A 23,914-nucleotide genomic window follows, 5' to 3' on the forward strand; every position below is an offset into this window, starting at 1 on the left:
ATCGCAAAATGTTTTGGGCCAGGGCCCCCCCGGGGCCCCCTGACCTCAAGGGCCCCTGGGCACTGGCCCCACTGGCCCGGTCAGTAATCCAGCCATGCTGATCACCAGTTCCATTGTTATGCAATGGGCGGTGATCGGTCGTTATGCAAATCAACTGCATATAAGGTTGGGGTTCTTCACCACCAGCTCAGAAGAAGTCATTCGGATTGAGTGACGAAACGTTTCTCTTAAGTATTGATTAACTGATTCAACTTTGTGGATTTAACTGTAATGCGTTACATTACTTTGTTACAGAAAACAAGAAAGAAGAACAAGAAGCTGCTGTTTGTACTGTAGAACCTCATCTGTAAGTAAATAGTATTTAATTATAACCCTTATATTTAATTAACTACATTCTAATTAATAATAAAATTAGAGTTTATAATAAAACATCACTGTGAGGATTTGAGGAGCTTTAACTCCTCAAATCTTTAACGGATTCAGAGTTTATTCATTATTAAATCTAACATTTTTATATAAACACGTCACATTTACTTTGTTTACAGTTTGTAATGTTTGATAGAAACAGCGAGTTCTTGTAGCTTTGTTTACAGGTTGTTTTACAGGTTTATAGTAAAAGTTAAAAGTATTAGTACAGCACTGTTATTGGGAGTGGATGAGAAACTAGATGTAAAGAACATCAGACTTAATAATTTCACTTTGGGCCACAAAACCACTTCCACCAAACTCAAAGGGTTGTTTCCCAGACAGGGATTAAGGCTTATAGTCCAGGACTACATTTAGCTTTAAATAGAGAATCTCCATTCAAAATGCTGTGTAGTCTAGGACTAGGCTTAATCCCTGTCTGTGAAACCAACCCAAAATGTTCTATTAGAAGTATTTTCTGCCTGATGCTGCTCAGTCCCACAATAGTTTCAACATTTTCACTCTGTTTACAGCCTCACAGCATTAAAAATAAACAGTTAAAACAGTCTGAAAGAGTTTTCCTGGATTTCTCTTTAATAGGGAATAAAGTACATTTGTCTATCTGTCTGTCTGCCTGTCAGATCTTTTAATAATACTGTGGAGAAGTGCTGATACACTCCAGTCTGGATTAAATGTAAGTAGTATTTATTTGTGGTAACTAAACCCACAACCTTCAGTTTCCTCCAGTTGTTGAGTTTCTTCTTCTCATATTGATGAATTTCAGGTGAAGGATCTTTAATCCCTGTGGAACACGTCACCTCTGAGGAACACCTCACCCCAGAGGACCAACAGTGTGGAGGTTTCCAGATGAAGCCTGTGAAGAAGGAAGAACCTGAAGATAAAGATGAACTCAGTAAGATATTTTTTATCTTGAGTAAAATAAGATTTGGATGGAATAGAATCAGAGGAACCTGGGATGAAGCATCATACAGTGAAAGCTTGTATTGTGCTCATGCAGATCAGTGTGAGCAGGAAATGATGAATGCAGGATGAATCACGTTACAGGACTTTAGCATCAGATCTCAGTTTAACAATTACTAACAGTATTTATTATTTATAATGTTATAAATGTATTTAATTATAATATTATAAATGTATTTGATTATTTATAATGTTATAAATGTATTTGATTATTTATAATGTTATAAATGTATTTGATTATTTTCTGCTTCAGAACTGAACAAGGATTTCTGCTGCCAAACGTCCTCTGGTACTGTCAGCATTAACACCTCTCTCAGTCCCACACAGGAAGAAGGAAACGTCTGCTCACAGTGTGGGAAGAGCTTCAGGTTCCAGTGTCGTCTCAAAATACACCAGCGCATTCACACTGGAAAAAAAACGTATCAGTGCTCACAATGTGAGAAGAGTTTTAATTCACAGAGTAAGCTCAAAATCCACCAGCGCATTCACACTGGAGAGAAACCGTATCAGTGCTCACAGTGTGGAAAGAGTTTTAATACAAAGACTGAGCTCAAAGTACACCAGTGCATTCACAGTGGAGAAAAACCGTATCAGTGCTCACAGTGTGGGAAGAGCTTCAAGTGCCTGAGTGTTCTCAAGATACACCAGTGCATTCACACTGGAGAGAAACCATATCAGTGCTCACAGTGTGGAAAGAATTTTAATCAACAGAGTGCTTTCAAAAGACACCAGCACATTCACACTGGAGAGAAACCGTATCAGTGCTTACAGTTTTAATATAAAGAGTGAACTTAAAATACACCAGCGCATTCTCACTGGAGAAAAACATTATCTGCATCCGGAATCAGATACTAACAGAGTCGGTACTAGATTTTAATTAACAGAGTTTGTGCTGTTAATACAGTTCATGTGGTAAATGTTTACTGTTTGTTTAAGAGTCGTTTGGTAACTGATGATGATTCATAGTAGCGGTTCGCTAAGTGAAGCGATTCGTGCACGAGAATGTAGTGGAGCCTCGTGAAGTTCATTTCATGCCTGTGGATGCATTGTGGGTATGTTGATTTGTTAATAGACGTTTTAATTGATATTTATTAAGAGTATTAGTTGATTTTGTATTACATGCTTGAATCAGGTTAGCTCATGATGCATTAAGTTAAATGAATTTGCACATGTTGGATTATCAGTATTGAAATGCATAACTTGGAATAATATGCATATGGACTTTAAACTTAAATATCATTTGATATTCATGTCTTGATGTGCTGAAGTTTATAAATGTGTTTTTAATTCTTGTAGTTTTAACCTACTTCCAGTTTGCCATTAAACAGAGTTGAACTAAATGTCTTCTACAGCGTGGTGATTGGTGGAGGAGTTATCTATCTGTCAGTTTATGCAGGGCGTATAAAGGTGGCAGAATAGAGTTAATACACCAGCGCATTCACACTGGAGAGAAACCGTATCAGTGCTCTGTGTAAGAAAAGCTTTAATATACAAAGTGACCATGAAATACAACAGCGCATTCACACTGGAGAGAAACCGTATCAGTGATCTCAGTGTGGATCTCAGAATTTTAATCAACATTGTCATCTCAAATTACACCAGCGCATTCACACTGGAGTGAAATTTTATCTGGACTCTGTAAACACTGTAATACACAGGAATCAAACTCAGATTATCAGATGATTAGATTGTAAAAGGTGTAAGAAAGAAAGAACAGAGTTAGAGAAGCATGTTGGAGAACTAAACATGACATTAGAGGAACTACCTGAGAGATACAGGGCTAATGAAGATTTATTCATGCTAAGCTGCTGTTCAACTCCAAACATGCCATTATTTCAATTTGCCAAACTTAATGACCCTTCTGTAAATGGTTTAATGTGCACACTGCTGCTACTGGCTTGTTTTTCTTTTCTACAATGTAAGTTCATACCTTCAGGTTCATGTTATTTGAGGTCTGTGTTTTGTTCATTTATATGAATGCTGTGTACTTTGGTCAGTGGAAGTAGTTTTATAGCTTTATAAAAACATTGTACTTACTTATTATTTCCATTCTTGCAGGAGTGTGGGTTTACCTTCCACTTCAATAGTGAGGCGTGTCCAGCCCTGCTACACAAACTGTCATTTTTGTTCCTGTTAAAAAACTTTAGCTTAGTTAAAGCAAATAAAGACACATTTAAAATGTTCATCTTTTATTACATGTTTAACGCTGCATAAAACAAATGTTTGTACAAAAAATTATAAAACCAAAGTACAAAATAAACATTTCACTTATTTCAATTATCTCACAATTCACTTCTCAGTTTTAAAGGTCAAAGGCAGCAGCATCTTTTAGATCAGAACAGCTATTAACATAAAATATCACTAAAGAGGAAATCCTGAAGACAGCAATGTAAACCTTTCATTTAAATACAAGCTGCAGTAAAGTTACTGTACATAGTTGACCCATGGCTGGTAACACAGGCTAGGAACATGGCTGGTAACACAGGCTAGGAACATGGCTGGTAACACAAGCTAGGAACATGGCTAGTAACACAGGCTAGGAACAAACCTTACAGATTCAAGCAGAGACAAAACAGAGTCCAGAAAAGCAGTCAAACAAAGCCAAAATAGTTCCCAAAGTCTGCACAAAAGCTGCCTCCTTAAATAAGGAGCAGCTAGAGATAATTAGTCCACATGAACCAATCAGGGTGTGGCAGGAGACAGTGTGTGCTCCCAGTGAGAGAGGGGTGTGGCACATGGACACACTGGAGCACACAAAGGCTCCACATGTGACACTCACACTGAAATCACTGTCAGGTACTTGATGGAGCGCACGAGCTGAGTCAACTAAGGCTCTTTGGAAATATTATGCACAACTGAGAGAGGCATTGAATGATATGTCTAAAGATATGGAGGAGAAATGTGTAACTCGAAGTGAAGCCTCTGCACACGTTGGAGATGGCCTTCATGGCATACTTCTGGGACACAATATTACAGAGGTTCCAAGGTTCCAGCTGTGTAGCTGACATATGTACAGCTACACAACTTCTCTTGTCTTTACGAGACTTTGTGGCAGCACAGAGAGATAACTTTGAGGTGTTTGAAGGGGCGGCTTTAAATGTCACCACTGCTGTCTCCCAAGAGTACAGGCATGACCTCCAGCGTACAAAGAAGTGCAAAATTATGTCTGATGATAGTGCAGAGCCAGGTGTAGCATTTAATGGAAAGGACAAGTTTCGGACTGGGCAACTCTTTTCCCAGGGGCCCAGACTATCCTTAATCCGTCCTTGTCTCCGTGTCCAATTTGTCACAGAGTGCAGAGGCTTCACTTCGAGTTACACATTTCTCCTCCATATCTTTAGACATATCATTCAATGCCTCTCTCAGTTGTGCATAATATTTGCAGATCTGTTGTATGAAAAGGCACTTTTCCTTTCATGCATTCCTTTAGAGCTAGAGTGACCACTGGTCTCTTTACTGTTGTTTATTAAAGGGGAAACATGAAACTAGTCAAATGGCTTGTTGTTTTCACATAAGTGAAATCACACCCTTGGCCAAATTCACTCAATTTAATCGGTGTCAAAGATAGCATTCATCAGACAAATTGCTTGTCTTAAATTTAAATAATTGCAAAATTGCTAAATTAATTTGTGTCTCTGCGCTTAAGAGAAATTGAACATAATAATTTTGAAACAATACAAATTCAGAAACATTAAGTAAGGGCCTGAATCGCATATTTGCAACAAAACGTCTGTTATGAAATATGGTAGCTTGCCTGGCAATTTGTAGGTCCCTAGAAAGTCAAGGAGCCATGGTAAACGACTTCTATGGAAGTCAAGGGCCCCATAGCAGGGGCCCTCGTGATCAAGGGCCCTCTAATGGTATGCCCTGCTCTTCTCTAGGGCCCCCTGGTAGGGGCTCTCATAACCAGGGCCCTCTAAAAAAAATTCCCCCCTCTTTCCTAGGACCCCTAATAGCCAGAAGTCGAAGTCAGAGCAGTGCCACAGCGCCTCATCCATTTTCATAAGGGACCCAAAAGCATGGCTAGGGCCCGCAAAAGCATGGCTAGTGCCCAAAAGCATGGCTAGGGGCCCCAAAAGCATGTCTAGGGCCCCCAAGAGGCCCTGGGGTCAAAGTCCCTAATAGTCAGAGGATCCTTAAAATGGAGGGCCCTCGGAAATAAAAATATATTGTATCATAAATGTTGATAGGCATCGCAAAATGTTTTGGGCCAGGGCCCCCCCGGGGCCCCCTGACCTCAAGGGCCCCTGGGCGCTGGCCCCACTGGCCCGGTCAGTAATCCAGCCATGGTTCAGTTTGAGAAGCGCACAGCGGGAGAGCGAGTGAGTCTGCGCGTTCAAATGAATCAATTGAGTCGATTCTTTAATCCGGTTCTTTAAGTCGAACGACAAGAATAGACTCGAAAGAGTTGATTCACTAAGTTGATAGTAGTCAGCAATGAGCATTCAAATCACCTAAATATTATCTACATAACACATACAGCAAAAACATGTAAATGTGGAAGCATGTGTGTGTGTGTGTGTGTATGTGTGTTTGCATGCTTATTAATATTAACAGAATAGATACATATGTTAGACACGTATAGATAGATGAAGTGATGTAGACACACATATTAACTCCTTAGCAATGGTAATGATACACTATGTGGCAAAAATTATTTGGACATCTTACCATGAGCTTGTTGGATCTCATTTAAAAAACCAAACAGTATTAAAATCAAGTGACTTCTGTGTGATCATTAGTGACTTGTGATCTCCTGAACAGGTGCACAAACATCAAATCATCTGCTTCTGAGCGACATGGAGGGACGGGCCAACTGTGTCCTGAACTTAATGCAATTTGTGATTTTGATACTTGGGTGGCAATGTTTAACTAAAATTACTTTTATTTAGTGTTTAAAACTTGTAAATGACCTCAGTTTTGTCAATTGATTTCAGTCAATTATATCAATCACGTAAGTTTAAATCACTTGAGATGTAAAAGTAAAGTCAGAAGTTGTGTATTTTTGCTTTATTTACTTAGCAAATGGCGAATCATTATGTTTATTTTTTATGGTGTCAGGGTTCCATGGTGTAAAGGTTAGCACTCTGGACTCTGAATCCAGTGATCCAAGTTCAAATCTCAATGGGACCTTACTGCTTTTATTTGGGGCCCGGTGTGAGGTCCAAGATTAAGAAACATTAGCAGTTTCAGGATGGTAGCATTCAGCGCATGTGCAGTACAACAGCATCACAACTGCTTGTGCTAGTTTAGAGTCATCTTTAATGACGTGTTAATTTCCATCCATTTATCCAGCCTGAATATTATAATAGCACTAGTAGTGTTATAGTGTTCCACATGTGACTGCTCCATCCCAAAATATAATCGCAAATCATTGTTTACAGTGACATCTAACAGCCAACTTGCTTCTAAATGACTAATTATTAACATTTGGGCTTAAGTAAGAGCTCACTGTGTGGTTCCATGGTGTAATGGTTAGCACTCTGGACTTTTATTAGTATTTTCCCGTATTATATTATAATTTTAAAAAACATTCCTGTGCCTCTCCAAACTTAAATGTCACTAGAGACTGCCACCCAGTCACTAGAGAACTGCCACCCAGGCTGCTGCAAGTGGCAGTTCTCGCGAGGTTAGTGCGGACAGCGGGAACAAACCTGGAACAGGGAGAGATGGATGGATGCAAGGAGAGAGAGGGCATTCCTGCCAAAAAAGTAAAGACTGCATGTAAATATCTAGAGAAATTTATAGGCCTATCTAGACCTATCAGATTCTGATCATCTAATGGACTACTTGCACTCAAGGCTATGACGCATTTCCGTTTTCAAATAGTGCGGCTTGATCGTTTCCGGTTGTATTGTTTACATTCATCGGCATATGCAAAACCTTCGTGAGATTAAAATGAGTGTCCGGTGTAAAGTTTTTATATCGGAACGTTTTCAGAAACAGCTCAAGAAATATTCAGAGCACTGTTGTGTTCCTCTTTGCTCGGCGTCGGCGAAGTTTAATGGAAGTTTTCATAGCTTCCCAGCTATGAACTCAGGAGGCAGTGGCTAATAAACATCCGTCGGGACCACTTTACTATTTCGCCTTATACGAAGGTCTATAGCAGACATTTCTTACCAGACCACTTGGTTGAACCAAAAATTCCAGATAATCGGAGAAGATTGACGAAGGGTGCAGTACCATTGCTTTTTTTAATGGAACAGCTACAGCACTCAGGCTCCAAGGCTAATTAATTTCCCTTTCCCATACAGTAAACATTAGCCAGTTATTTACAATGGCATGCCTGTTGTCAAACTATCAAAACAAAGCACTAGTTAAGGTATGGGTTAAATAAAAAATAAAGCAGTAGTTATCAACTCCAGTCCTAGGGACCCCATCCCCTCTGTAATTTATACTGTTGTATTTCTCAACACTTTAAATTCAGCTCCTGATGTAATTAAGCAAACATGTAAATAATTTGCATTACACACCAGTTCTTTACATAAAAACACAATGCACTGTTTCACAAAAACACAAACAATCTTTTATTAAGTAAACATATGATTTAATTTTGTTTGTTTATTAGGATTTTAATATCATGTTTTACACTTCACAAGTTCACAAGTTATATTGAAAAGTTACAGACAATTTTATATCTCCAGTTCACCTCACTTGCACGTCTTTGGACTGTGGGAGGAAACCGGAGCACCCGGAGGAAACCCACACAGAATGTATACAGAATATTCAATATTTACATTTTCTCATTTCTGTCCACAAATTATGTATTTATTAAACTGTAAAAGAGCATATTTTAGACACACCAGGTTCTGTAAATATTTTGTATACTCTTTGTACATTAAAACATTAAGTCTAAACAAATTCTGTTTCCAATATTTATAATTTTTTATTATTATTTATTAATTATTTGTTACTCTAGGCTTGCGGAGCAGATGCCACTCAGCCCAAGAACTCTGCTCCCGAGTTGACACCTCAATTTTGTGAGCCATATCAAAAAGCTCCTGTTCAGTGCACACAAAAGCACAGGTGGGTGCATCAAGGTGGTGGTCTTTCAGAGGCAGAAGTGGGGTTGATAGAACATCAGGATGCAGCGTGATGTGTCGTGATGGTAAAACAGGCTGCTGATATGACAGAACACTGCCCTCCTGCACCATACCAAATGCACACTGCACAGCTGGCTTGTTGAGTTCCATGCCCATGGTGGTCACCAGCGGCTTGTCTTCAAGGCTGAATTTTTCATAAGCCTCTGCCACTCTAAACATGCATGGATCCGGTAAAGGGCCCACCATGCCCCTGTAGAGTCCACTCCTACAAATTTAAGTACAGACAATACGCCAAACTATAAGCATTCAGGTTAATAATAAATTAAAGTTAATTATAACTATTTATACATTTCAGGTGTGGTAGAGCAGGTAAATTGTACAACTGCAGGTCTAATGAGCAGATTTGTAAAGTAATGAATCACCTTACCTAACTCCGCCTTGAGACTTTTGATTTGGCACAGGTGATCATGTTGTTGATTGGTCCTGACTTTACACCCTAATAAGAGAGACAAACGTTGCTGCAATGTAGTTCAGACAGTGCATTAAATTAGAATGCTTATCAAGTGTGATTATTATAAACTTACAATTGTCCGAGGTTTGTGCCAGCGCTGTTCGGTTTCAGTACAGCTGTGCACAGGAGGAACTACTGGCACACTGAGCTGAGAGAAATGTGCAGTTTGAAAAAGCAAAGCCACTATGTGGTTGCATATGGCAGTGCCTGCAACACATGAACTGCATGTGTGTGTCAGCACAACAGGAGATGAATCACGTAGCCCGATCTGTAAGGGGTAAGCAAAATTAGTAATGACTTTGTTTAATTCAGGGGTTCCTATACCAGTTTTGGGGATCCAATATCACTTTTTTGTTTTAACTTATCTAAAACCTGATTGAACTAATTAACAAATTAAGTTCCTCGTGGGTGAGGCTGAGTAAAGTGTTTTAAAATGGAGAGAAAAAATATGTATGGCATAAGCACCCCAAGAATGGAACCTGGAACCGCTTGCTTAATTTATAGCAATAGGTTTTGGATATAGAACCTAGAACATCAAAGAACAGTGAACACTGATTTGAACATCTGAACTTCAGAGCAAAAAGAGATCCCAACCCAGTCATTAAACCCTATGTGTTGCATATTTTTCCACCAGATTCAGCTCATTACCTAAGTAAAGGCTGGTCATGTGGGGGAAACACAAAAAATTGCTAAGTATGGCGTTCATAAGACTGACTTTAGGAATCCTGGATTGCCAATATGTTCATTGCTAGAGCAGTGTCTCTTAATGCTACTTCTGGTAACTCTAGATTAGGTATATTGAATTCTTGGTACGTTGAATCATGGAATATTTAAAACTGTATGGAGTGGTCAGGAACATGACTGAGAAACACTGCCATAGAGGGTCAAACTCAGCTCCTGGATGCCAACAGCTTTTTCCAATTTTAGAACAAGACAGTTATATAAGAAGTGAACATTAAATGAAGTTAATGCTAAACTCTGCAGTGCTGTGGACACAGGAGTGAAGTCTGAAAGCCCTGGTTTAGCCCTACACTTCCTCCCTACTCGTAAACTGTGCGCTGACTCGTTCTTCTTCATGGATCTGTAGCACAAGGCTCTCACACTGGCCTCCCCTGACAGCCTGTCCCTATTCGACACTAAATAAAAATAACATACAAATTAATTGTACAGTTTGTACATTAGATAGCTAGTTACCTCATCGTTAGTAAACAAATTAGCAACGTTTTCATGCTGTTAAGCTGTGTTAGCAATACTGACCATTACAGCATAACAGGGTGAAAAAAGACATAAAACGTAATAATTTTAATGGAAAACATGCCTAGAAGTAAATATCATGAACAACAGCCAAGTTGCAGTTTCAACATAATACTTCCACTTGTCAACAGGACAAACTAACCCAGCTAACACTAATGTAGTTACCCTTGCTAACGCTAGCTAAGTAGCTTCTTTCTGTACTTCGCGGGCTAACCTAAAATATAAGATAAGCGTTTCCTTACCTTCGTAGTTGTGGATGTATGACGAGGCATACAGTTTAAAACCCTTCTCCAGCTTGCTAGAGGGGGCTTTACTGGTCTTCTTACATATCCGATGAATGTCGTTAATGTTCATTTTTGGAAGCTCTTGCAAACACCGACTGAAAAATACCGCCATTGCGAATGTAGTGGAAAACCGGAAATGCCAAACCGGAAACGCTGGAGCAGCACTAAAGAAAATGCGGAAGTAGTTGTGCAAGTAGTCCATTGAAGTTGATGAACGCAGGTGAGTTTCTACATTTCCACACTTCTGTACATTACTGTGTATTGTTACTTTATGTAGTTCAGATTGTTCATTTGATTTAAACACACTTGTTTTGAACAGAACACTCACGAACTAAACCAGGAAGTCTTGGACATTCGCCTGACATTCGAGTTTCTTTCGGCTCGTTCTCGGCTAATAAACATCCAAAAATGAGTGAAACTGCATTAACTGATTCTGCAGTAAACAAGGAACAAACTACAATCAAATATGTTTAAAAGGTTTTTTCTGTAAATGTTTATTTTCTGTTATTTTGTAAATGTGAGCTTCATCCGCGTTGAAAGGCTAAGGAAGTGCTAAGGGAGCGTCTACAAAGTGCAAGCCGAGGTGTAGTTATTACCCAGTGGCATGTACCATTCAATACAACTGTATAAAGTCCTACAGTCCTAAAGGGTACAGTAAAAATATATAGTGTCAACAATTCTAAAATCAATCATTTTAATATAATAAACGATGCAATAGTTACCTAGTGACATGTACCACCCACTACACTTAAATTACAGAAACAAACCCTACAGTATGGGTACAGTAATAAAGAATTGTAAAAAAAAAAAAACATAATTTAATATAACCATATTTCATAGTAACCAACAACTTGTACTAGTTACTACAACCACATTATAAAAGTGCATGGGTACAGTAACAAATCATAAAATGTAAAGGTACAGTAAAGGTATAGTAATAATAAAATATAGAAAATTAACAAAAATTAAGAAACGCAAATTTTGATAAGACGAAGGTTGTAGTAGTTAACTACTGACTTGTACTACTTACTACAACCACAATACAAATTCCCACAGCATGAGTACAGTAGATAATCAAAAATTTTAAAAATGAACGTTTCTGTTTACGTGTAGAAAAATGGAGTCCAAAATTTCAGTAACTCAGGACGAGTTCAGCTGTTCAGTCTGTCTGGAAACGCTGAAGGATCCTGTAACTACATCATGTGGACACAATTTCTGTATGGTGTGTATTAATAACTGTTGGGATCAGGAGGATGATAAGGGAACACACAGTTGTCCACAGTGTAGACAAACCTTTACTCCAAGACCTGTTGTGAAGAGAAACACAATTCTGGCTGGAGTTGTGGAGAAACTGAAGAAAACAGAACTTCAAGCTCCACATTCTGGTCACTGTTCTGCTGGACCTGAAGATGTGGAGTGTGATTACTGTACAGAGAGAAAATCCAAAGCAGTAAAATCCTGTCTGGTGTGTTTGGTCTCTTTCTGTGAAACTCACCTTCAGCCTCATTATCAAATTCCTGTTTATAAGACTCACAAGCTGGTTAAAGCCTCCAGACGACTCCAGGATCAGATCTGCTCTCAGCATGATAAACTGCTGGAGGTTTACTGTCGTACTGATCAGCAGTGTATCTGCACATTGTGTATGCTAGAGAATCATGAAGGACATGATATAATATCGGCTGCAGCAGAAAGAACTGAGAAACAGGTAAAAATATTATACAGCTCTCTTTAACAAGTAACAACTCATTATCATTTACACTGACATTGTTTATGTGGTGCTCGTACACAATACAAGTAAATTCTGAATTGTTATTCTGTGTAGAAGCAGCTGCTGGAGATCCAGAGAAAATTCCAGGAGAAAATCCAGAACAGAGAGAGGGAACTTTGTGAGCTGATAAATGCTGTGGAGTCTCACAAGGTAAGTTTTATAAACAAAAAGCTCTTAGGATCAGTCCGACTCTCCTCCATTAAACCAATCTCCATTAAAAATTTGATATTTTATATCTCAGGTAACTTTGCAAGTGATGGAGCATTTTTGTTTATGAATTTTAAAAAATTCTTCAAATTCTGCCTGGTTAGTTTGTGATTGATGCTGTACAGCAATTCTTAGGTTGTGCTAATAATTATAAGGGTGATAAGATCAGATTAGGGCTTTGACTGGGCCACCCAAAAAAAAATATTAATTGTTGCTTTGCATCAAGATGCTTAAACATAAATGACTGTATAAGATTTCTGGTAAAGATTTGAGAAGATCACTACATTGAATTTCCCAGTCCTGGCCAGCCTGCTGTTTCCTGATACTCAAAAGAACTTCTGTAACAGTATGCTACCACCAGCACATTTTACGGTATATATGGTGTTTTTAGGTTTTATTAGATTTAATCCACACATATAATTTTAAATTAAGGACATACAGGAGCAGGTGTGTTGTATCAAAGAGCTGTGAGGAAATATAACATGCTGATAAATGCAGTAAAATGATGATGAACATTGAAGAAGTGCTGGAGTTTAAGGTGGAAGGTAGAAGACTGGAACTCTTTCTTATATTTGGTAAGTAGAGTATCAAATACTGCATCATGTGGACATGATGATGATGGTAACATTTACCAGGGTATGAAAAATCAAGCCATTTAACACCATCACCAAGCTATGAGTGATGAAAGTCTTACTCTGGCCAGTAGCTACATATGAATGTGAAGGATGGACAAATATCTAAGTGAGAAATGTTTCCTCTTCTCACAGTGTTCTGCACAGACAGCAGTGAAGAACATTGAGATTATCTGTACTGAACTAATCAACTCAATTAACAGAAGATGCTCTGAGCTAAAAGATCTGATCAGAGATCGAGAGACAGCTGAAAAAAGTCAAGCTGAAAAAATCCTGAAACAGGTGGAGCAGCAGATTGTAGAGCTGAAGAGGAAAGATGCTGAACTGGAACAGCTTTCACACACAGAGGATCCCGTCCATTTCCTCCAGGTAACAGAACTAAAAAGAATAAATTATTGCTGCACCAGTAATAAAATATGTTCAGAATGTGAACAAACTTTATGACCGTAGTGTTAAAGAGATAAAAATTAGTATGAACTCACCTGAAATCAGATAATAAGAGATTAAATTAAACATTGATGGCGGTCTCTAGTGGACAGATAGGGAAATAACAGGGCTGAGTTTTTTTGGGGGGGAAATCTGATTGGTTGCCAGCGAAAGGGAAAAGGGGCAGCTTGTATTTGGGATTGTATCAATCCAGTGGTTGAATAAATGAACCTGTTCAGCCCTGAGAAGGAAGTGAATGCAGTTCTATTAAATCTGTGTACAGTCGAGTCCTAATAATCTGGTGAAGTGCTTTGACTTGGCCGTCGATGAGGAAACAAATTGTAGGTGCTGCTGTGCATTTGTTCTAATGATTACTTTTCTCAATCGAAAATAAGTCGAAATAGCAGCAATTTTTTAAAAGTCTTATTTAAAGGAACAAGCTTGACCTTGTTTAACACAATACATACATAGTCCACAATATTCAGGCTAACAGGAGTCTGGTTTTAAAAATGAGGACAAACACAAAACATGTGATGCATACAATTAAAGTCCAATATTTAGGTAATGGTGCCTCTAGTGGACAGGTAGTGAAATAACAGGGCTGCTGTTGCTTGATGAAGAATGTTGTGTTTAAACTGTAGGATTATTTAATAATGCATTTTAGAGTCGTTGCTCATAAAAACTGGTCTGTACCTGAATGCTTCTTTTATACCCAAACACAGCTGGATTATCTGTTTAAGATGATTGTGGGACATTTTACAATCTTCACAGTAGTGTTAAATTGTCCTTGTACCAACTATTTTCAACAGTTTTACAGGCACAAGTTTATTAGTTTATTAGTTGAATCATTTATGATTCACCATCATCTTGTTGTTTCTCTGTGAACATTATTTGTCTGGATGTAGAATTTTCAGTCTCTCTCTGCTCCTGCTGGATCTGCCGCCATCACAATCAGTCCTTTCCTCTCATTTGATGATGTTACAAAGTCTGTATCTCAGCTGAGAGAGAAAGTAGAAGAATTCTGGAAAGAGCAGTGGGAGAAGATACCAGATGGAGGTGAGTTTAAGCCCTTAGTGTTCCATTGTCTCCAAAATGTACTCAAACATCAAACAAAACAATCAAATCCACCAACATGAACATTTTACATCTAACAACATCATTCATTTACTCATTAACCCAGTACTGGTCATGGTCACAGTGAGTCCAGGGTTGAATGAAATACACTCACACACAGTTATTCAGACTTAAGGTCACTTTAGACGAGGGATGCATCGATACCATTTTTTCCCAACCGAGTACGAGTACAAGTACATGTATTTTTGTACTCGCCGATACCGATACCTATTTAGAATGATGCAATCTGGAGCATTATGGAATAGTGTAGTTTTTAGTGTAAAATAGTGCAGTGGAACAGTTGCTTGGGTTGCCATCACTAATTGTAAAAAAAAAAACACCGCACAGACATCATTGAGAAAGCTTCTGACAAGCTAACGTTAACGTTCATTAATAAACGCACGTAATTAACGTTGTGCACATCATACATGCGATGCGATTCTGCTGAATGAAATATTTACTTTAAAAAGATAATACAGTCCGATCCCATCTGAGCCGATTCTATAAGCACATACATTTGTGGTTCACCTCGGTAAATCGTAAACGACGAAGTCGGCTCCCGCTCTGTGGTATTAACCAGTATAATTAAGCCTGAGCTTTATAATGTAAGCGAGTCACACAAAATGTTCTGTAGTATTTGGTGTTTATTTACAACCGCATCATTCATTATAACAGTAAACACGGAGAGATGACTGAGAAAAGAAACTTACGCTGCGCTTAAAATGAGTCGACTCCTGAATCACTTGTATCGACACTGTGAACAGAGTATTAAAGACACACACACGTCCTATAACGGCGGTCGCTGCTTTTGCTTTTTCGCTGTTAGCTGTATTTTGAATGTTTTTTTTTTCAAACGGAACTAAATAACATTAAACGTGCGTGTGAGCGTGGTCAGTGAGAATAATTCAATCTGTCTCCCGTGGGTGAAAAATGAATTGCTTTAGTTTTAAAAGTAAAAAAATCTCGCAAGGTCAGGCACACAGGTTGAAAACCCCTGCGTTAACGCAGCAACGTGCACTAGGCACACGGTATCGGATGTTTAGTATCGGAGCCTCGTTTGCGAGTACGAGTTAATGAACGTGGTATCGGGCTAATACCCGATACTAGTATCGGTACTCATGCATCTCTACTTTAGACAAACACTGGGAGAACATGTCAAATATGTATTTACTGTGATTAGTGATTGTACGGTTACTCTTTCTGCAGTGAAGAAAGTCTGGATTACTTCACCTCCTGAACCTGAAATCAGAGAAGATTTTCTACAATGTAAGTTTCTCACAAGCACACAAACATACACAGTGCAGTGAAAAAGTATTTGCACCCCCCAGTTATCTGTATTTTTACATATTTGTCACACTTCAGAGGTCATGAAGTAAAAAAAAAAGTAAAACAATCATTTAAACTGCTGTCTGTATATTTTTGATCCAGGAGATTTTATAAGTCTAAATCATTCAGTCACAGAAACCACTGAAATACACACACACACACCAACACACATTTACGCAGACAAACCCTATGACACACATGCCTACACACTCCTACACACATTCTCTTATACATACTCTCTTATTCATGTGTACAAATGCACACACTGAAATACACACACACAATTTAAAGAGCTTTATTAGCATGACTGTGTGTTTGTTGTTGGATTGAGTGTTGCTAGTGTGTGTTTGTGTACTGTTTATGTATGTCTGTATAGTGTTCATGCATTTGTGTAGCATTTGTGTGTATGTGTATATTTGTGTAGTGTTTGTGTGTATGTTTAGTGTCTGTGTAATGTATGTGTGTTTGTGTAGTATTTATGTGTGCTTGAGTAGTATTTGTGTGTGTTTGTTTGTGTAGTGTTTGTGTGATTGTGTAACATTTGTGTGTTTGAGTAGTATTTGTGTGTGTAGGGTTTGTATGTGTTTGTGTAGCATTTGTGTAGTATTCATGTGTGCTTGAGTATTTTTGTGTGTAGTGTTTGTGTGATTGTGTAACATTTGTATGTTTGTGTAGTATTTGTGTATGTGTAGTGTCTGTGTAGCGTTTGTGTGTGCATGCCTGTTCAGTTCCTGTGTGTATGTGTAGTGTTTGTATGTGTTTGTGTAGCATTTGTTTGTTTTTGTTTAGCATCTGTGTGCTTGAGTAGTATTTGTGTGTAGTGTTTGCGTGTGTTTGTGTGATTGTGCAGTGTGTCTGTATGCCTGTTCAGTGACTGTGTGTATGGGCAGTGTATGTGTTTGTGTGGTCTTCATGTGTGTTTGTGTAGTATTTGTGTGTATGTGTAGTGTCTGTGTGTATATGTGCAATGTTTGTGTAATGTATGTGTGTGTTTGCGGTGTTCATGTGTGTTTGTATAGTATTTGTGTGTGTTTGAGTAGTATTTGTGTGTTGTTTGTGTATGTTTGTGTATTTACATTTACATTTTCAGCATTTAGCGGACGCTTTTATCCAAAGCGACTTACACAATGAGCTGAACACAATGAGCAATTGAGGGTTAAGGGCCTTGCTCAGGGACCCAACAGTGGCAACTTGGTGGTGGCGGGGCTTGAACCGGCAACCTTTACTAGTCCAGTACCTTAACCACTGAGCTATCACTGGCCCTATCACTGTGTAGTGTCACACTCTTACACGCACACACTTAGACTTACATTTAATTACACACACACACACACACACACACTGTTACGCGTACATAGTTAGCCTTAATAAAAGAATAGCGTAATTGCTGGTACATTAGTAAGTTGCCAGTGTGCTACATAACTTAGTGAAGTGTGAAAATCAGGAGGCAGAAAACCAGATTTATACTCAGCTAAATCAACTTTACTCAGCAGCTCTTTAAATATTACAGGTTTTTATAAACAAAGTGTTTTAATTACACGACACAAATGTAGAAATTACAACTTCAAATCCAACAAAACTCCCCCTCACAAAGTGAACTGTACACGGAGCCAAATAAAAGAAATAAGCAAAACAGCTAAACTGCCAAAGCAGGCCTAAACTAACACACACAAAACAGACAAGGGGTGGCACCTGTCTCTTAACTAGTGGGCTAAACAGAATAATAATAATACTTGTGTATAAATGTATTTACAGTGATTAGTGATTTTACTGTTACTCTTTCTGCAGTGAAGAAAGTCCGGATTACTTCACCTCCTGAACCTGAAATCAGAGAAGATTTTCTACAATGTAAGTTTCTCACAAGCACACAAACATACACAGTGCAGTGAAAAAGTATTTGCACCCCCCCAGTACACACGTGTGTGTGTGTATGTGTAGTGTTTTTGTAGCATTTGTGTGTATGTGTAGTGTTTTTGTAGCGTTTGTGTAGTGTTTGTGCGTTTGTGTAGTGTTTGTGTGTTTGGTGTTGAATAGTGTTGCTCTGTATCTTTGGTTGTGCAGTGTTTGTGTGTATTTGTGTGTGTGTGTGTGTATGTAGTGTTTGTCTTTTTGTGTGTGTTTGGTGCTGGATAGTGTTGCACTGTATCTTTGGTTGTGCGGTGTTTCTGTGTATTTCAGAATCAGAATCAGACTTTATTGGCCAAGTATGCTCACACATACAGTACAAGGAATTTGACTTTGGTTATACAGAGGCTAGCAGTGCACAATAAATACAATAAGGACATTCTCTCTCTCTTCTATATTAATTGGTTTATTTTGTGTTTCCTCTCCAGATGTTTGTCGGTTCACACTGGATCCAAACACAGTAAATAAAAACCTCCGTCTGTCTGAGGAGAACAAAGTAGTGACCTGCAGTAGAACATTACAGTCGTATCCTGATCATCCAGATAGATTTGATTATTTCCCTCAGGTTGTGTGTAGAGAGAGTGTGAGTGGACGCTGTTACTGGGAGGTTGAGTGGAGTGGGGATGATGGGGTTTGTATAGCAGTGTCATATAACAGCATCAGCAGGAAGGGAGATGGTGATGAGTGTTTGTTTGGATGTAATAATCAGTCCTGGAGTTTGTTCTGTTCTCAATCCAGATTTCTATTCAGGCACAAAAACAGAAAGACTAAAATTCCCATAATGCCGAGTTCCTCTAGAATAGGAGTGTATGTGGATTATGAAGCAGGAACTCTGTCCTTCTACAGCGTCTCTGATACAATGAAGCTCCTCCACAGAGTTCAGACCACGTTCACTCAGCTCCTCTACCCGGGGTTTTATCTTTATTCAGGATCAGTGAAACTGTCAGATTGAACAAATTAAATGTAAAATTTACATGAAAGTGTAACATTAAACTGTTTGAGTGATTTTAGAATCTGTGAGGCAGTGATACATTTATGAAGATTTTCTTTTTCAATTTATTAACCACCATTTATTCAGTGCTGTGAAAAAGTATTTACCCCCTTATCTGATTTCTTCTGTTCTTAAATATTTATCATCTAAATGGATTCAGATATTAAAACTAAATTAAATAAAAGACAAACTGAATATTTAAAAACATAAAAGAGAAGATTTCTGTACATTACAAAATGATAAATGTGATCATTTTCACCTCAAACCTCTTTCTTCTCAAATCTATTATAACCCGAAATCAGAAAAAGTTGGGACAGTATGAAAAATGCAAATAAAATAATGCAAATAGTATTAAAAAGAATAAAAAATACATTAATAATAATAAGAAGAAGAAGAAGAATAAAGTCATAAATCTGTATCTATTCAAAAAGATGTAATGTATTCTAGCACCACTAGATGGGATGATGAACTCCACATGATTATAAACTCCACCTTAAAAGCCAGTTAAACGGTAAAGATTTTAATTTGACTTTTTCAGTTTAGCTAATAAAAAATGCAGTACAAGGAGACCTTTACTTTAGCTTTGAGTTATTTAATGATTTTTGTTGAAATATTATGTAATATTTATTTGTTCTTTCCTATGTACCAGAAAAGTCGTCATTGCTGCCTGCAACCCCTTACAAAACACCTTTTCTTGCTGATGTGATGTTGTAATAAATCCAAAAGAAATTATTAAATAAATGCCTTAGATGACATAGACTTCTCCCCCTTTTCCAGCTCCTAACAACAAATTCCTGATGGTTTGGTTTTAGTTAAAGATCAGCTGATACTTTCATGCTTACTACAGTAAAACACACTGAACTGACTTTTAGTGAAGTTCAAAATGTTGTACAGAGATCGTTCCCATCTAGTGGTGCTAGAAATAAATTACAGCTTGTTGCTTTGGTACAAATTTGGGACTTTATTACTATTACAATTATTTTATTTTTATAATATATAAAGACTAGTGAGTGTTTATGACTCTTCTGTCCCAAGTGTTTTTGTAACGTGTTGTAGACCTGCAATGGCGACTGTTTTTGGTATACAGGAAAGAAAAGGCCTAATGCGGGTGAAAATGTGTTATTTGGCAACCCAGTACTGTGTAAATATTGGACAGAACACATGAAGGGTTATTTTTACTTGTTGGGTTGTGCAGTTTAATCATTGTGCTGAGTTAGTTTTCGTTTTCGGCATTTAGCAGACGCTTTTATCCAAAGCGGCTTACAATTATGACTGAACACAATTTTGAGCAATTGAGGGTTAAGGGCCTTGCTCAGGGGCCCAACAGTGGCAACTTGGTGGTGGTGAGGCTCAAACCGGCAACCTTTTGATTACTAGTCCAGTACATTAACCACTGAGCTATCACTGCCCCGAGTTCTTACAACAACCCAGCGAGGTTCTTTTTTTACCATGGGTCAACTATGTAAGTTTACTGCAGCTTGTATTTAAATGAAAGGTTTACATTGCTGTCTTCAGGATTTCCTCTTTAGTGATATTTAATGTTAATAGCTGTTCTGATCTAAAAGATGCTGCTGCCTTTGACCTTTAAAACTGAGAAGTGATTTGTGAGATAATTAAAATAAGTGAAATGTTTATTTTGTACTTTGGTTTTATATTATTTGTGCAAACATTTGTTTTATGCAACTTTAGACTTGTAATAACAGATGAACATTTTAAATGTGTCTGTATTTGCTTTATCTAAGCTAAAGTTTTTAACAGGGACAAAAATGACAGTTTGTGTAGCAGAGCTGGACACGCCTCACTATTGAAGTGGAAGGTAAACCCACACTCCTGCAAGAATGGAAATAGTAAGTAAGTACAATGTTTTTATAAAGCTATAAAACTACTTCCACTGACCAAAGTACACAGAGCTCACACTTGTCAGAGACATTTGAAGCCCAGGTCAATAGGACCTGCTAGTTAGAGAAGGCTCACTTGTTTGTTAGTTTAAGTCCAAAAGTGGGTGTGGCCCATACGTGGATCGAACCCGCGACTTTGGCATTATTAGCACCACGCGCTAACCAACTGAACTAACTGGCCAGTTCAGCTATTAACTTCCAACTCACTATAGAACAATCCAACTAACCGGCCTGTGCACAAAGGACAGGGAATATACCCACATACCCGATTCTACACTGACAGCCCTTCAGTTATGGAGCTGCCACACAGAAACGATGGAGAGCTTTACTGTTGTTGAGCAGAACAGATCTTCGTGTGAGATGACTGAGGTTCATGTATTTTTCTTTTAAGAATAAATAAAAGCTGATGCTTTTAACCTCATACTTTCCTAATACTTTTATTCTACACGGTCTACATTTCTTTTAGTCTCTAAATTACACAGCAGTTCTCTCTTTATTTATTTATGTATTTTTGCTATTAACAAAATTGATTGTAAGCATTTATAAAGGTCATGCCACGTTCATTAGGTGAAATAAAGCCAGAATTAAAGATGGCAGAAGAACAGGGTGGTATAGCCTGAGGTAAACCTTAGCAAGTCATGTGACCTGTGTGTACCATCCAATGAAACATCTGTGCATGTGTCTCTGTGGCGCAATCGGTTAGTGCGTTCGGCTGTTAACCGAAAGGTTGGTGGTTCGAGCCCACCCAGGGATGAGTGTCTTTTATTGCACAACCTGCCTGATGATCAAACGGATATGAGACACAACAACAATGTGTAGTCCCACAGAATAGTGGAGTAACTGAAAACATCCAGTAAACAACAGTCCTACAAGCACAAATATCCACCTGATTAGTCACCGGAGACCGACTGTCCAAAGTGGAAGAACTTCTTTTGGTTTCAGTAAACGTTAAATGAAGATACTCACCCAACGTGGGGCTCGAACCCACGACCCTGAGATTAAGAGTCTCATGCTCTACCGACTGAGCTAGCCGGGCTTAAGCAGCATGTCATGGTTTAATTCACTAACATCACGACCAGATTAAGAACTAATTCACAGTTTACAAACAAACACAATTCAGAATATAACAATCAGAACTAAATGTAAAAGTGTAAGTTAGTCGCGTCTTTCTGCTCATACTGAGTATTACTGTGGTATTACTGCATGTAGGAGACACATGGAGCGCAGTATGGTAGGTGAACTATAGGGCACTAGGACCCAGCAGCACTACAGTGAACAGAGTGACAGTGGGATCTAGCGGTATTGGGACTCTTATTACAGGACGCTGTTTCTGCTGCTTGTTATTAAACTCACCTGTGGATCATTTGAGTGGAGAAAACGTGCTGAGTTCTTGTTGTGTTCTTGTTTTTTATTGAGTTTTCTTGCTAGAAAAGAGATTTATGAAGATTTTTGAGGGTGAAACTGGGTGCTGCATTTGTTTTAGATCTTCTGGACTTGCTCGGTCACGCTAATTCTACTTAATAAAGTTTTAGTGCGCATTTACACCCTGTTTTATGGTACTGATCACATTATCTACTTAAAGTTTTAGTGCTCATCTTAACCCTGTTTTACGGTACTGATCACATTATCTACACTTAAAGTTTTAGTGCGCATCTTAACCCTGTTTTACGGTACTGATCACATTATCTACACTAAAAGTTTTAGTGCGCATCTAATAAAGCAATAAGCCACGAGAGGCCGTGCGTTACTGTGATTTTAGCACGGGGACGACGTTTTTGGCACGACGCGAAGCGGAGTGCCTAAAACTTCTTTCCCCGTGCTAAAATCATAACAGTAACGCACGGTCTCAAGTGGCTTATTGCTTTTATAAAACGGCGGTCAACATAAAATATAATAAATACAACAACGTTTAATTCATAAATGTATTTATTATGTATAAACTTACAATAAAGCATTCTTCCGCCACAGAAAGTAGTCCGATAACGGCGTGCCACGTTGCTAGGCAACATGAGTGCGAACATAACATTAACAATAAACATTACTACACAAACACTATTTCTTGAACGAAACTTCTGCTTCATGATTAGCATTATTGTTTATATTAATCTGGACATTTCCATTTATAGTACATGAATTAAAATAGTGTTCAACCATGTTTGTACTTTTCTTCGCTGGTGGGCTGGAATGGTTTGGCTCTGATAGTGGGCGTTTCGGTAGCAAGAATGTTGCTCCAGCATCTCCGCTCTCTGAAATTAGGGTGCCAGTATGACTGCAGCGAAGATTTACTTCGGTGGCCAGTTACAGCCATAATTTCTCTTGCCTCCAACCCTGCATCAGAAAGTTTCTGCACTGTTGTACTTCGCAGACAGTGGTTGGTGTATACAGTTTCAATGCCAGCTGCCTTGCAAATTCTGGGCGGCATAGAGCCAAGAAAATTGACCCCCATGGGCTCTCTGATGTACCTAAATAGCAAAATTGACATAATGAAAAGATTCTAGCTTACATATTGACTGCCATGTTTTTACCACCAAACACCAGTTGTAATGTAAAAAAATGAGTTACAATGTGACCAAATTGGTCTGTCAAAGAAAGTGTTACAGAATTAGTTTACAATAATTACCATATTTCTTTGGTAAGGGCTGTCTTCTTTGGATGGAGATAAAAGGCTGGTGGGTTCGTAAGAAGAAGGGACAGATATTTCTCCAAGGAGGAAACAGGGCATAACACGTCGTCCGGCTGCTCGTACATAAATCCACGTCGGCTCTCTTTCGCTCTTTCGTTCGGGTCTTTGTGGTTTTTTGTCATTTCATTAAATGTCAAGGTGGCATACTTTAAACCATTCTCGTCCTTACGAACGACAAATGATTCTGGCATTAGTTGCCGGTTCCCTTCTTTGGCTCGCCGTCCTAGATGCAACTGTATGTCAAACCAGACTTTATTGACAAGCCCCACTGATGTGTTTGGATTGAGCGCCTCGGAGTACTTGATTTTAATGAAATCTTCGTCCGTTATAGCCTGATGGTGTGTTGAATTGTCTTGACCTTCTCTGCGAAGTTTTTTTACAACTCCAGTGAAAACGTTGTTGCTAGTGGTAAAAGCGGAGTCATTAAGGATACACCAAGACAGACTAAGAGGGGGGTCATTGATATATCTGTTCAGTTCTGCGCGTA

The 23,914-nt window shown here is 38.5% G+C and overlaps 1 non-coding gene and 1 pseudogene across 1 annotated transcript; one reads left to right on the forward strand and one right to left on the reverse strand.

The window, feature by feature from the left end:
* Positions 1-2,725: 2,725 nt before the first annotated feature.
* LOC134326655 (tripartite motif-containing protein 16-like) lies at positions 2,726-18,911 on the forward strand (annotated as a pseudogene).
* A 2,796-nt stretch (positions 18,912-21,707) lies between these two features.
* trnak-cuu (transfer RNA lysine (anticodon CUU)) lies at positions 21,708-21,780 on the reverse strand. The gene has a single exon. It is a non-coding gene; the product is annotated as a tRNA-Lys (tRNA).
* Between the last annotated feature and the right edge of the window lie 2,134 nt (positions 21,781-23,914).

The sequence above is a fragment of the Trichomycterus rosablanca genome, chromosome 14 (assembly GCF_030014385.1).
Source record: "Trichomycterus rosablanca isolate fTriRos1 chromosome 14, fTriRos1.hap1, whole genome shotgun sequence".
NCBI classification, from domain to species: Eukaryota; Metazoa; Chordata; class Actinopteri; order Siluriformes; family Trichomycteridae; genus Trichomycterus; species Trichomycterus rosablanca.